This window comes from Lissotriton vulgaris, chromosome 2_1, assembly GCF_964263255.1.
Source record: "Lissotriton vulgaris chromosome 2_1, aLisVul1.2, whole genome shotgun sequence".
Taxonomy (NCBI): domain Eukaryota; kingdom Metazoa; phylum Chordata; class Amphibia; order Caudata; family Salamandridae; genus Lissotriton; species Lissotriton vulgaris.
In genome coordinates this window covers 772440761-772453168 of record NC_141687.1, presented here as the reverse complement: position 1 = coordinate 772453168, position 12408 = coordinate 772440761, and the positions used below count along the sequence as shown (strand labels likewise).

Below are 12408 nucleotides of genomic sequence, written 5' to 3'. Positions count from 1 at the left end.
GCAATCAGTGCCTCATTGAGCGAGGATGTTTTGGAGGGCTGCCTCCAGTGCCAAGCTGATCTGTCACCCTCTGTGGGATTTAAGCAGGAAGTTAAGAACATTACGGAGTCCCTGGATGACATATGTGGGAAAGCGAGGTAGTTGGGTGTCTAAATATGCGTCAGTATTGTTCAAGATTTCCTCCCAGTATTGCGAGTTTAGGGCATTCCCATAGCAAATGTACCAGCATACTAGGGGAGCCACAGTGCCTCCAACTACCTGCACTACGAATGGGATTACCCTGGTACAGACGCAGTGGGGTACGGTATCAGCACGTGGCGATTTTTGTAGCTGTCTCAATACTGGCTGTATTATGTGCCGTATGGCACTCCCTGTAGTATACCTCTTCCCATTCCTTAGCTGTGTGTGGCCTCCGAAACTCCAGTTCCCAGTGTTTGTCACAGCATCTTAGGCGATGAGGGTGTGTTGCAAAATGCGGTATAGGTCTGTAATAAGGCTTTTGTCATTAGTTTTCGTAAGGAGCCATTTTTCAAAAGATGTGAGGGTCCGCTGTGCTCCAGCATGCCCCTGAATGTATCACCCTTTGCCTGATGTGCAGGTGTCTCATCCTCTCCAATTCAGGAAGCTCCTAGTTATCCTGTAAGCGGTCAAGAGAGTCGGCCCTCTTTGTCACAGAAGTGTCCGACAGAATGACAGCCGGCACTCTGCCAGTGAAGAAATACAACTTCATCTAGGCCTGGTGCAAAAAAACACATTGTTGACTATTGCGGTCAGCTGGTAGGGGAATGTGGAAAGCCCTGTGTGCAATGCAACTCGATCCCACTCTCTCAAGACTGCATTAGTGACCGGTGAGGAATAAATGCCCCCTGGACTCTGCGGACGGGTCAAAAGCGGGATCTTCCAAAGGAAGGTACCTGTAATTGCTCGGTCCATAACCAGCCATAGCTTTTCAGATTCCTCCCTGGACTACTTCACAATATATTGGAGTGGAGTATCTTTGTGATATTGTTGGAGGTTCGGAATCCCCAGTCAGTGGAGATTGACAATTCAATGTCTGGCTCATCCGAGGCCGCTTCTCAACCCTCACAAAGCGCTGAATTTGCTCTGCACAGTTTGCGCATGCAGGCAAGGAGATCAATCGGTAGCGCCTGAAAAAGGAAGAGGATTTTCGGGAGCACTTGCCACTGTCCGGCCTAGCCGGAGAGGGGATAAAGCTTCCACTGTGCCAGGTCTCTCTTGATGTGTTGGAGGAGAGCTTGATAATTAAGGGAGTACTTCTCTTTAACGTTTGAGGCGAGCTGTATTCCCCAATATGGAATAGAGAAGTGTAGCCATTGACTCGGATACTGGTGTGCGAGAAGCGTCCCTGTTTCTGGGGGAAACAAGAAGTTGAGGGCCTGCTACTTCTACTGTACATTTATCCGGAAGACAGCTGTGCTATCAAAGGCCTCAGTTTCGTCCACAAAGGCAGGGAGAACCTCCAGATGGTTATTTAATGCAACAATTTTATCGTCTGCATAGGGAACAAGGGTATGCATCTTCCTGCCAAAAGTGACTCTTGTAATGCGCGGATAGTCCGCGACCCGTTGAGCGAAGTGATCCATATATAGGGCAAATAGTAGAGACGAGAGTGGGCATCCCTGCCTTGTCCCTTGAGAAATAGGAAATGGTGACAGTCTGGCCATTAACCAGTACAGTCACTTTAGGTAGACTGTAGTTACTGAGGACCCAAGACCGAAATAGAGGTCCGAAGCCAAAGTGAGCAAGTGTGGCCTCCAAGTACGACCAGTGTACTCAGTCAAACACTTCCTCCTCATCTATGGTCAAGAGCATAATCTCCTGTCTGGAGCATTTGGCTTTATTGAACAGGTGGAGGATTCGCTTGGTATTGTCACTACATTTTCTGTGTGGGACAAATCCTGCTTGATCTGTGTCAATCGGCCCCGGCACGAGTGGATTCAGTCGGGTTGCTAGAATGCCGGTAAGAAGCTTGATGTCTACATTCAGGAACGATATTGGTCTATAGGATCCCCATTGCCGGGGATCTTTACCGTCTTTGGGGATGACCACTATAGATGTCTCCAGCATTGAAGACAAGACTGTCCCCAGTCCGGTAATCGTGTTAAACATTCTGTTCAAAATGGGTGCCAGAATCAAGCAGAATGTCTTGTAAAACTGAGCCGGGAAGCCACTCGGTTCAGGCGATTTAAGAGACTTGAATCTTGTGATGGCGAATAGAACCTCTTCTATCCTGATTGGTTGATCTAGCGACTCAATCTGCTCCACCATCAATTGCGAAGTGTGGGCACCCTTGAGGTAGGGTGCTGGGCCCTCTCCGACGTGGTCTGATGAGCATAGATGTCTGATGGAGACATCCCCTACGATTTCAGTGTCCTCATTCGTCCGGAGGGACTCCACCTCGTAGTCTGCCTTTGGGCACGAAGTCTGTTAGCCAGCGGACGCCCACACTTGTTCTCTCCCCCACATAAAAGCAATGGTGAAGTCTTAGAGCGCATTCAACCTTGTCCAAACCTAATCCTGTGAGCAGCCTCCAACTGCGAGGTGCACCTGTACGTTTGTCCCAACATAGCTTGTTCTTGGCTGCAGAGATTGCTATTAGCTCACCTTGAATACCTGATTTTAGTATCTCCCAGAGGAGGGAAATTGAAGAATCGACTGCATTCTTTAGGTCGAGGTGGTTTGTGATTGCTTGGGTGAGCTGCTCCACAACCTCAAGCCTCTGAAGGAAAGTTTTTCTCATTCTCCAAGGCTGAAATGTCTGTTGTGAAGGCGGAAGACCCAGGACCAGAGAGACTGTGATATGGTCAGATAGGGAACAAGGTTCTATTTCAATGTCTGTAAGAGTCTAGATCCTTGTTGTCCCCATAAAATGATCAAGCTGGACATAAGTCTTGTGGGTCTGAGAATAAAAGTTCTCTCGTCTGGGGTAGCTGTCTTGCCAAAGATCTGAGACCCAGATCCTTAACCTGCGAGCCTCATCCGAATATATGGCCCTGGTTTCCCCATGTCTGTGCACTGACCCGCTCCTTGTGAAACACCAGATTCAAATCCCCACGCAGAAGCTACGTCTGATCTTGATGTGACATGACCTCCTCCAGCGCCCAGCGAAGAAATGTTTCTTGGCCCTCATTGGGCGCATAAAGAGAACCCACAATAAAGGAGTGATCTCCTACATGCGCTCTGCACGCTAAAAGTTGCCTCTTAATGTGCAAGTTTATCCACTACTTTCCCCCAGAAGGAGCGTGAGACTAGGAGAGCCCCCCCACTGTTTAGGTATTGGCAGATGAGAAGTACTGATATGAGAAGGTCTGGGATCTAAGTCTATAGCAGTCCCCAGGAAATAAGCGCGTCTCCTGTAAGAAGCACAGGTCTGCCCTGAGTTGTTCTTGGTAGGTGAGAATTGCATGACGCTTGGTTGGGTTATTAAGCCCCTTATCATTCAGGGTGATAACTTTAAAACTGCTCATGTATTGGTGGGGGTGTCAGTCACTGCTCTAGTCCCATGAGGCAATTAGGTAGAGCTTTCCGTTGACTCCGCATAGTCCCTCGCCGCACCCCTGCCCCACCAACCCCTGCAACCCATACTTGAGAGACAGTCCAGAAGCCTTCCCTGTAGTCAATCAGGATCACGCTTGTCAGCCTCTCCAAACAGCAACACGGGCATCACCAAGAAAGAGATCACTGGTATGCAGCCCCATCCAGCAAGGCCAACTCTTGCGCATGCCGTACTCCTGTAGGAGCCCAGGGTCTGCCAACAAAGACACGCGTGGCCAGCGTGTGGACCGCCGCCAGGGATCATGGTTGTCCATCTTGCACAGTTTTAAACTATACATAGAGTAGGCTTTGACTCCACTTGGAAGAGTGTTTGTTCGAGGCATATAAGCTGTAGATCATATGCTTTAGCATAGATCGCCATTTGGTGTTGGGTCCGGATGTTTGCACTTTGTTTTTCTTCAAAGAAGTCTTCCCAATCACGAGGTAGGTGACTCCTCCTTTCAGTGATCGGGCTCATGGGCATCGACTCCATCCCCAGATTGTTTTTTTCCGCCATCTGGTTCGGATGTGTATTGCTAAGCTCCAGTTCTATATCGTTTTCGAACCCCTTTGACGCACAATCCTCTACCATCAACGGTATTGTTAGGCTTTCCTGTTTTCAGTTTCTATTTTTGGTAAATTCTGGTGGGGTTTTTTTCAGTGTTTTCAATATCTTAAACAGTTATCAGTGGTTTCACATTTTCGCGCCACTAAAAACAGAAAAAGTGTGTTTTTCCGGTGTTTATGGAACGTTTTGCTTTTATTATTGCTTGCTTTCTGCACTGAAAGAACATGGTATATAAACAGTGTACATGTAGTGTTTATGAGGTCCAAATCGATTTTTGCAAATTAATCTAATTGTAGTACACCATACAATTCTTCTTCAGTGAGTCTTTGGGTCATGTGCGCTCGCTCTTTCCTTCCCATGAAAAACTTCTGTTAAAAGGCCCACTCAGCATTCATAGCCCCTTGGGATGAGAACCATCAGCTAAGGGACACAGTTGGGATGACTCTTTCTTTGATGCCACATAAAGCACAAAATGATAAATATTTGTGTTTTAGTTCCTGTGCATAAGAAAACAGTGCACCAGAATGGACTAAAAAGTCAATAGCATCCCTCATTAACTCTGAAGACTGTAAAGATGCTTTCAGCATACCATTTAACAAGTGGCAAGGATCTGCTACGGGGAATCACTTCAGCTCCGTATCAGTTTGACAGGTCATCACACAACATATACAGAGCTGAATCACTCCAAATACAAACAATATCACTCCAGTCTTTGTTGAACTTGGAAAGAACCTTTTTTGCAGAACATTACAAGTGACACTGCGTTCCATGTTTTCCAAAAGTCTAGTGTCATGTTTTCACCACTATCCCAGATGCTTGGTGATATATATACTTGTCACTATACCTTGCATTGAATGTTTAAAGCCTGAGGTGTTAGCAATTCACCTAATATCAATACTGACCCACTAGAAACTATGGTCTGATGTATTAAGGGTTTTTACCCATTATCTGTGGGTAAATGTGATGACACATATTAGGAAAGATTTTTATGAAACCAGCCATTTTACCTACCCGTGAAAGAATCAAATGCAGCCAAAATATCAAATATTTCCTGATTCTCTTCAGTTTATAAAATAATTAAACTACACCTAAAATATGAAACTAAACCCTACATCTTTAAACCAAAGGCCACAAAACTGGAAAAAGTAAAAGGTAGAAGAAACAATATTTTAGTGGCATCCCTAAAGAACAAAACTCAAGCAGAATAATGTTAGCCAGTCTTTCTTACTGCTAGCTTGTATAACAAAGTTAAATTGTATTGACCTCTTCAGGAAGAAAAAAATGACTTTTTCACTCTTTTTCCTTGTTCTGATTGGCATTTAGTTTGTGGTTGTTCAGGTGTCTTTTCAGTGTTTATATGTTTTCACCGGTGAGGGCTATTTTTCTTTCAGTGGGGTTTAATCACTTATTATAGGTTTAAACCGAAACCCCCACAGCCTAGGTATTGTCTATCAATCGCAATTTCCTGTTTGGCGCGCATCGTGTAAATTATGAAAACCTTAGAGGTGGGCCGTCTGGCCTACCCGTGCCGACCCCGCCCGCAGTCGAACGGACTTCACTCAAGCTATGTCCCGGGTGTCGTGCTAAGTTTCCACGCACTGACTTGCATGACGTCTGCAACCTCTGTTTTTCCCCGGAGCACAACGAAAAGGACTGTGAAGCGTGTCAATCAATCCGATCGAAAAAGACTATTTGTGATTGTTTGGTTTGACGCCACAAAATGCAACGTGCAGCGGCTCCGTACCTGACATCTTCGGTGAAGATTTAGAATTCTACTGTCCAGCCGCAGAAGCCGAATAAGAAGAAGAACAAGTATCTGTGTCGGAAGCCAACTCCGACATGGAGGAAGACCTGAACATCACTCCGGGTCAACGTACCGAGAGTACAACTCTCCACGTAATCAAAATCTATGGGTCTGGTATCCCCCCCCCGCCCTTGGGCTCGGATCGACACCAAGATAAGTTTCAGATGCTCCGCCCTCCAGCCCGGCTATAAAACATAAAGACAAGCCTTCCGGCTCGGGCTCGAGCCAGCCCTATTCCAGTGCCGAACCAACACCTTCGGCACGAAGTATAAGACAAAACATGTGCCACTCTGTTCAACGTCGGCACCGAAGAAGACCTCTGATCCGATAAAAGTTCCGGAGCCGAAATTGTCCAAACCAAAATCCTCCACAACTAAAAGCTCGGAGCCAATACCCTCCGCGCCGAATGTTCGGAGCCGAAACATGCCACTATGAAACCTTCTGACCCTAAACAGACAAACTAAACACTCAAATTCGAAACATTTGGCGCACAAAGACTCTCAGCCCAAATCTTCCACGCCCAAATCCACTCCTAAAGAGAAAGATGCTGCTTCCAAGGAGCCTCCATCTGAAGAGACCGCTTTGGATCCAAAACAGAAGCGACTTACTATTGACCCTGAAACTGGACACCTTCGGGCTACTCTTCCTAAAAAACGGAAACTGGATCTCTCACAGGATTCTGCTATACCTCTGAAGAATAAGGACACGAGTACCAACCCTTCTCCCCCTTGCATAACTCCCTCTCCTCCTGTTAATCCCAATCTACTGATTACACCATCAAATTCACCACCACCTCCACTTTCACCAGACCCACAGGATAAAGATTATTGGGTTTGGGATGAAGATCAAAATATACCAGACGACCAAGACCTACCACAGGACACTGATCCCTGGGAAGATTGTAATAAGGATCCAGATCAAAATAATGACCCTGACCTGTATCCCTCCAGACCCTCCCCACCTGATGACAACATTTGCTTTGCAAAGCTTATCAACAGAGCTGCTCAATACCACGGGGTGGAGCTCCATACAGACCCTCTAGAAGAGGATTTCCTTGTGGAGACATTTACGCACTCGCAAAGGTCTATTAATACTTTGCCAATGGTCAAGGGCCTGTTAAAATACACAGACGAGGTATTCAAAGACCCGGTTAGAGCCAGAATACTCACACCTAGAGTGGATAAAAAATACGAGTCCGCTCCTAAAGACCCTGTAAATATAAAAGGCCAGATACCCTTAGACTCTCTTGTTGTATCTAATAACCGCAAGTGAGCTAACTCTCAAACTATAGGCAATACCCCTCTTCCTGATAAGGAGTCTAAACTCATCGATGCCTCAGGCAAACAAGTCTCTTCGCAGGCTGCTAACCATTGGCGTATTGACAATGCTCAGGCCCTGTTAGCACGCTATGATAGGGCTCATTATGATGACTTGGAAAAACTCATGCAACACTTGCCTGATGAGTATAAGACAAAAGCTAACACCTCATTCAGGAAGGTAAGCTTATTACCAACACTTCCATTAAATGTGCACTAGATGCTGCACACACAGCATCTTGTGCCATCAACACTAGCGTACTGCTGCACAGGCACTCTTGGCTTTGAATCTCTGGATTCAAGCAGGAGGTCCAATCCTCCATACTTAATCAGCCCTTTGATAAGGAGCATTTTTTTTGGACCAACAGTCGATACTTCACTAGAAAAAATGAAGAAAGATACAAACTGCTAAGTCCATGGGGGCCTTCCAATTGCCTTCTAACAGAGGTTCCTTTTGCCGCTCCTTTTACAAGGGTGTCTCAAAACCAGTGCCATCCGAGAATCCCTCCTTCTCTTATAAAAATAACAACCAATCTACCTCCTCCAAAGGATTTTTTTCGAGGAAGCTACATAGAGAATAATAATAAAGGAAGAGGCAAAGGTAACCCCACCTGCTCTTTCCCTGCTAATAAATAGTGATTTCCCTCCACTACCCCCTGATCATCCCACCTGTCGGGGGTCGTTTCTCACAGTTCCTACCTGTCTGGAATTCAATCACATCAGACAAGTCTGTAATATAAATTGTCCAGTATGGTTATTGCCTGGAACTTACTTGTACTCCCCCCCCCCCCCCCCCCCCCCCCCCCCAGCTATCCTTCGAAGAGAAAATGCAATGTCACCAGAACATCTCACCCTCTCAAAACAAGAGGTTCTCTGTTACAAAAGCATGCAATAGAACCAGGCCAATTATATCATCAAGGGGCAGGAGTATATTCCCTATACTTTTTTTCTCCAAAAAAGTACAGATCTCTCAGACCCCTACTAGACCTATGACCGCTAAACCTATATATGCAATCAGACCGCTTCCACATGGTCACACTAAAACAGGTGCTCCCATTGCTTCTGCAAGGAGACTTTCTTTCCACTCTGGATTCCCCTGGTTCACAGAAAATATCTCCGGTTCGTGGTGGACGGGCAGCATTACCAATTCAAAGTTCTCCTATTCGGGGTAACTACAGCACCCAGAGTCTTCACCAAGTGTCTGGCTGTAGTCGCAGTTCATTTATGAAGACAACACATTCACGTCTTCCCTTACTTGGACGACTGGCTAATAAAAGCCAAGTCACAATACAGCTGCATACACCACATTCACAAAACAGTTCAGCTGCTTCACACCTTGGGATTCACTGTGAACCTCACCAAGTCTATCTCCAACCCTCCCAAAGTCTCATCTCCAATCCTCCAACACGCAAGAGTACCTGTGAGCCACAATAGACACTTGCAAATCTCTCGCATACCGCAAAACTCATTACCAGCCCAAGCAATTGATCGGAATGATGGCTTCTTGCATTTAAGGGGGGGTGTGGGGGGGGGGGGGGGTGCACGCTCATCTTCAAAAACCTACCATTCAGGGCATGTGGACCTTATAACTAAAACAACTCCACATAAACCATTTAGAGCTTCTAGCACTTTATCTTACTTTGAAAGCCTTTCAAATGCATCTAGTAGGCAAAGCTGTCCTAGTTCATACAGACATGACATCAATGTACTACATACAAAGACAGGGGGGGCACACACTCTATACAGCTTTCACAACTAGGTCAAAGCATATGGAGATGGGCCATTCCTCAAAATATATTTCTCCTTGCAGAACACCTCCCAGGAGTAAACAACCAGATTGCATATCTGCTCAGTTGTCAAAGACAACAGAGCCACGAATGGGAACTACATCCTCAAGTTCTCATCCCATTCTTACCAAATGTGGGGCTACCCAGAAAAAGATCTCTTCTCCACACACCTCAATGCAAAATGGCCAAACTTTGCGTCCAGGTATCTTCACCCATTGTCCAAGGGCAATGTGTTATGGATGAACTGGTAAGGAGAATCTACTTACGCTTTTCCGCCTCTCCCGCTAATTCCATTAGTGGTTCGGAAATTCAAACAACACTCCATGACAATTATCCTAATTGCTTCCACATGGGCTCGACAACCCTGGTTCATAACCCTGCTGGAACTATCAGTTGTTCCTCACCAAAAATTACACCTCTCCCCCAAGCTTCTCACTCAGAACCATGGAGAGATAAGACCTCTAGATCCCAGTCATCTCAACTTTGCGATCTGGCAACGGACATCCTAGAGTTTGGTTACCTCAATCTTCCGCCTGACTGTCATTAAAGAGAGTAGACATCCTACATCAAGAGCCTGCTATGCAGCTAGGTGAAAACTGTTTGTAATTTACTGTACAAACAACCAAATCAATCCACTAGATGCTTCAATCCAAAACATAATTTGCTATCTATTACACCTACAACATTCTAATTTAGCGTATACATCCATACGCTTACAGCTGGCTGCGATAGCTGCTTACAAACAAAACCAAAAGCACTTGTCTTTGTTTAGAGTACCCGCTATCAAAGCTTTTATGGAAGGATTCAAAAGAATCATTCCTCCTAGGCTTCCACCTTCCCCAGTGTGGAATCTTAATATAGTTCTTAAAAGAATAATGGCCCCTACATTTGAACCTTTAAACAAATGTGACCTACAATTTCTCACCTGGAAGGTAGCCTTCCTTATAACAATCACATCGCTTAGAAGAGTTGGTGAGCTTCAGGCATTAACCATACAAGAACCATTTTTGCAAATACACCAAAACAACGTGGTTCTTAGGAATAATCCAAAATTTCTACCAAAGGTAGTCTCTGCCTTTCATATCAATCAGTCTATTGAGTTACCCGTGTTCTTCCCTCAACCAGACTCAGTAGAAGAACGTGCTCTTCACACATTAGATGTCAAAAGAGCCATACTATATTACATTGAAAGAACTAAAACCTTTGCTTTTGCACCACTGCATGAAGGCAATCCCATATCAAAAATCAGGTATTGCACGGTGGATAGTTAAGTGCATTCAAACATGCTACATTAAAGCTAAACACACATTAACAATTCCGCCTAGAGTGCATTCTACAAGCAATCTGGGGGCTTCTGGCATTCTTAGGGAATATATACCGCTCCAAAATCTATTTTCCTGGTATCAGGCTACCAGACTTTTGAGATCTTCCTCGGCGTTCCTAGTGACGATCCCCAGGATCAATAGAGTGAGAATGGGCGGCCTTGCTTTTAGTTTCACAGCCGCTACACTTTGGAACACCCTCCCGCTGACACTGAGGAGTAGACAAGATCTTGCCTCTTTTAAAAAGGACCTTAAAACCTTTCTGTTTCCCAGAGTAATGTAAGATGGTCTATCTGCAGGAATGATGTGGTCTCAGCGCCAGGATACCCTTTGGGTGGCAGATGCGCTTAACAAGCAATAAATACATACATACATACATACAATATATCATTTGATGACATCTGCTGGGCTGCAGCGTTGTATACACAACACACATTCACAAAGCACTTTTGTGCAGATGTGTTAGCAAGACAACAAGCTAGTGTGGGCCAGGCAGTTTTACGAACACTATTCCAAACCACTGCAACAGCTATAGGTTAGCTGCTGCTTAGGAGATAACTGCCGTATAGTCTATGCTAAAGCAAATGATCTATAGCTCATATGCCTTGAACGGAAAATGCTACTTGCCACAGAATGCATCTGTTCTTGGCATATAGAGCTGTAGATTCATATGTGCCCACCTGCCTCCCCGGGAACCTTCATCTGTTGCAGTATGATCTTACTTAGATACGTTATACATGGGCATCTCTTTACTACAACTAACTCCATCATCACCCTTATGGCAAAACAATCAGGGGATGGAGTTGATGCCCATGCGCACTATCACCGAAAGGCGGAGTCACCTACCTTGTGACTGAAAAGACTTCTTCAAAGAAAAACAAAGTGCAAACATCCGGACCCAACACCAGATGGCGATCTATGCTAAAGCATATGAATCTACAGCTCTATATGCCAAGAACAGATGCATGCTGTGGTAAGTAGCATTTTCCTTTCTTAGCTCATGCTACTGGCTGTTTGCTCTGTCATTCTGCATTTGATGAAGTGCTTGCATTGCGATGTATGAGGGACATCTTTATATCTCCAAATACAGGAATCGTCACACATTAATATATGTATTTTATACATGCATTGTATAGAGGAATCAGTCGTATTTGTTTTCCACTGCAGCAGATTTTCTTTTTACTTGTAGTCTGGAATCTTGTAATCTTGTGTGAGTTACAGACATGTACGTTTATTTTGCCACACAAACGTGCATATGGGTAGTCAATCCAGCTGTGTTGACTAACCTAAGAATTAGCAAAGCCAGCAGATCTGGCTTCATTGTGGGAACATATGGAGTCACAGGTAGGCATGTTAGCACTTTAAAGTCATACCTATTGGCTTTGCCGGAATTTGTTTTGTTGTTTGTGCCCAATTGAACATTTATTTACATAGATGAGCAATATAAAACCGCCCCCTAATCTCCCTACCCCCCCCATCTCCATATTGTGTTTTGCTATGCTTTGCTATCTTTGAATTAGTCTGTATTAGGAGGCTAGATAGTAGGTTTTTAAAACCTACTTAATATGGTCACTTTGTTTTTCCTCTTTAAACAGCTCTGTCGTCCTCTAGGTGATCATCCACTGTTCCTTCTCTGTGATTTGTGTATCGACTAAGATCAAAGTAACTCAACGCTGAAAAGGGTGATGACTAAGTTAGGAAGAACATTGGGATGAGGAGGGACAACATTAACTATTAAGCGTGTTGAGAAAGGGAAAAAGATGGGGCCATGCATACACTGACGTTTCTGGTTATTTTTGCTCTGCAAAAGGGATCTGATTTTATCCTGCAGGAAGGGCTGTGACAATCTGATGAAGGGGGCTGTATGGCTAAGCATTAGTATTACTGTGAGTGAGTCCTACTATTTATGTTCTTTGAGATAATAGGAGATCTATTTTGAAATCAGCCAAAAATTTCTGTTTAACTCTTTTGAAAAACATGATTTAAAAAGCACCTACTGTATGAATTGAGCTTTCCTTGAACATCTTATCTATTGCATTAAAATATTGTGTATTCT

At 44.7% G+C, this 12408-nt stretch overlaps 1 protein-coding gene across 7 annotated transcripts in view; it reads left to right on the top strand.

Annotated features, from left to right (window-relative positions):
• TLK1 (tousled like kinase 1) overlaps positions 1–12408 on the top strand; it is an 877117-nt gene that overhangs the window by 421252 nt on the left and 443457 nt on the right. The window lies entirely within an intron of this gene.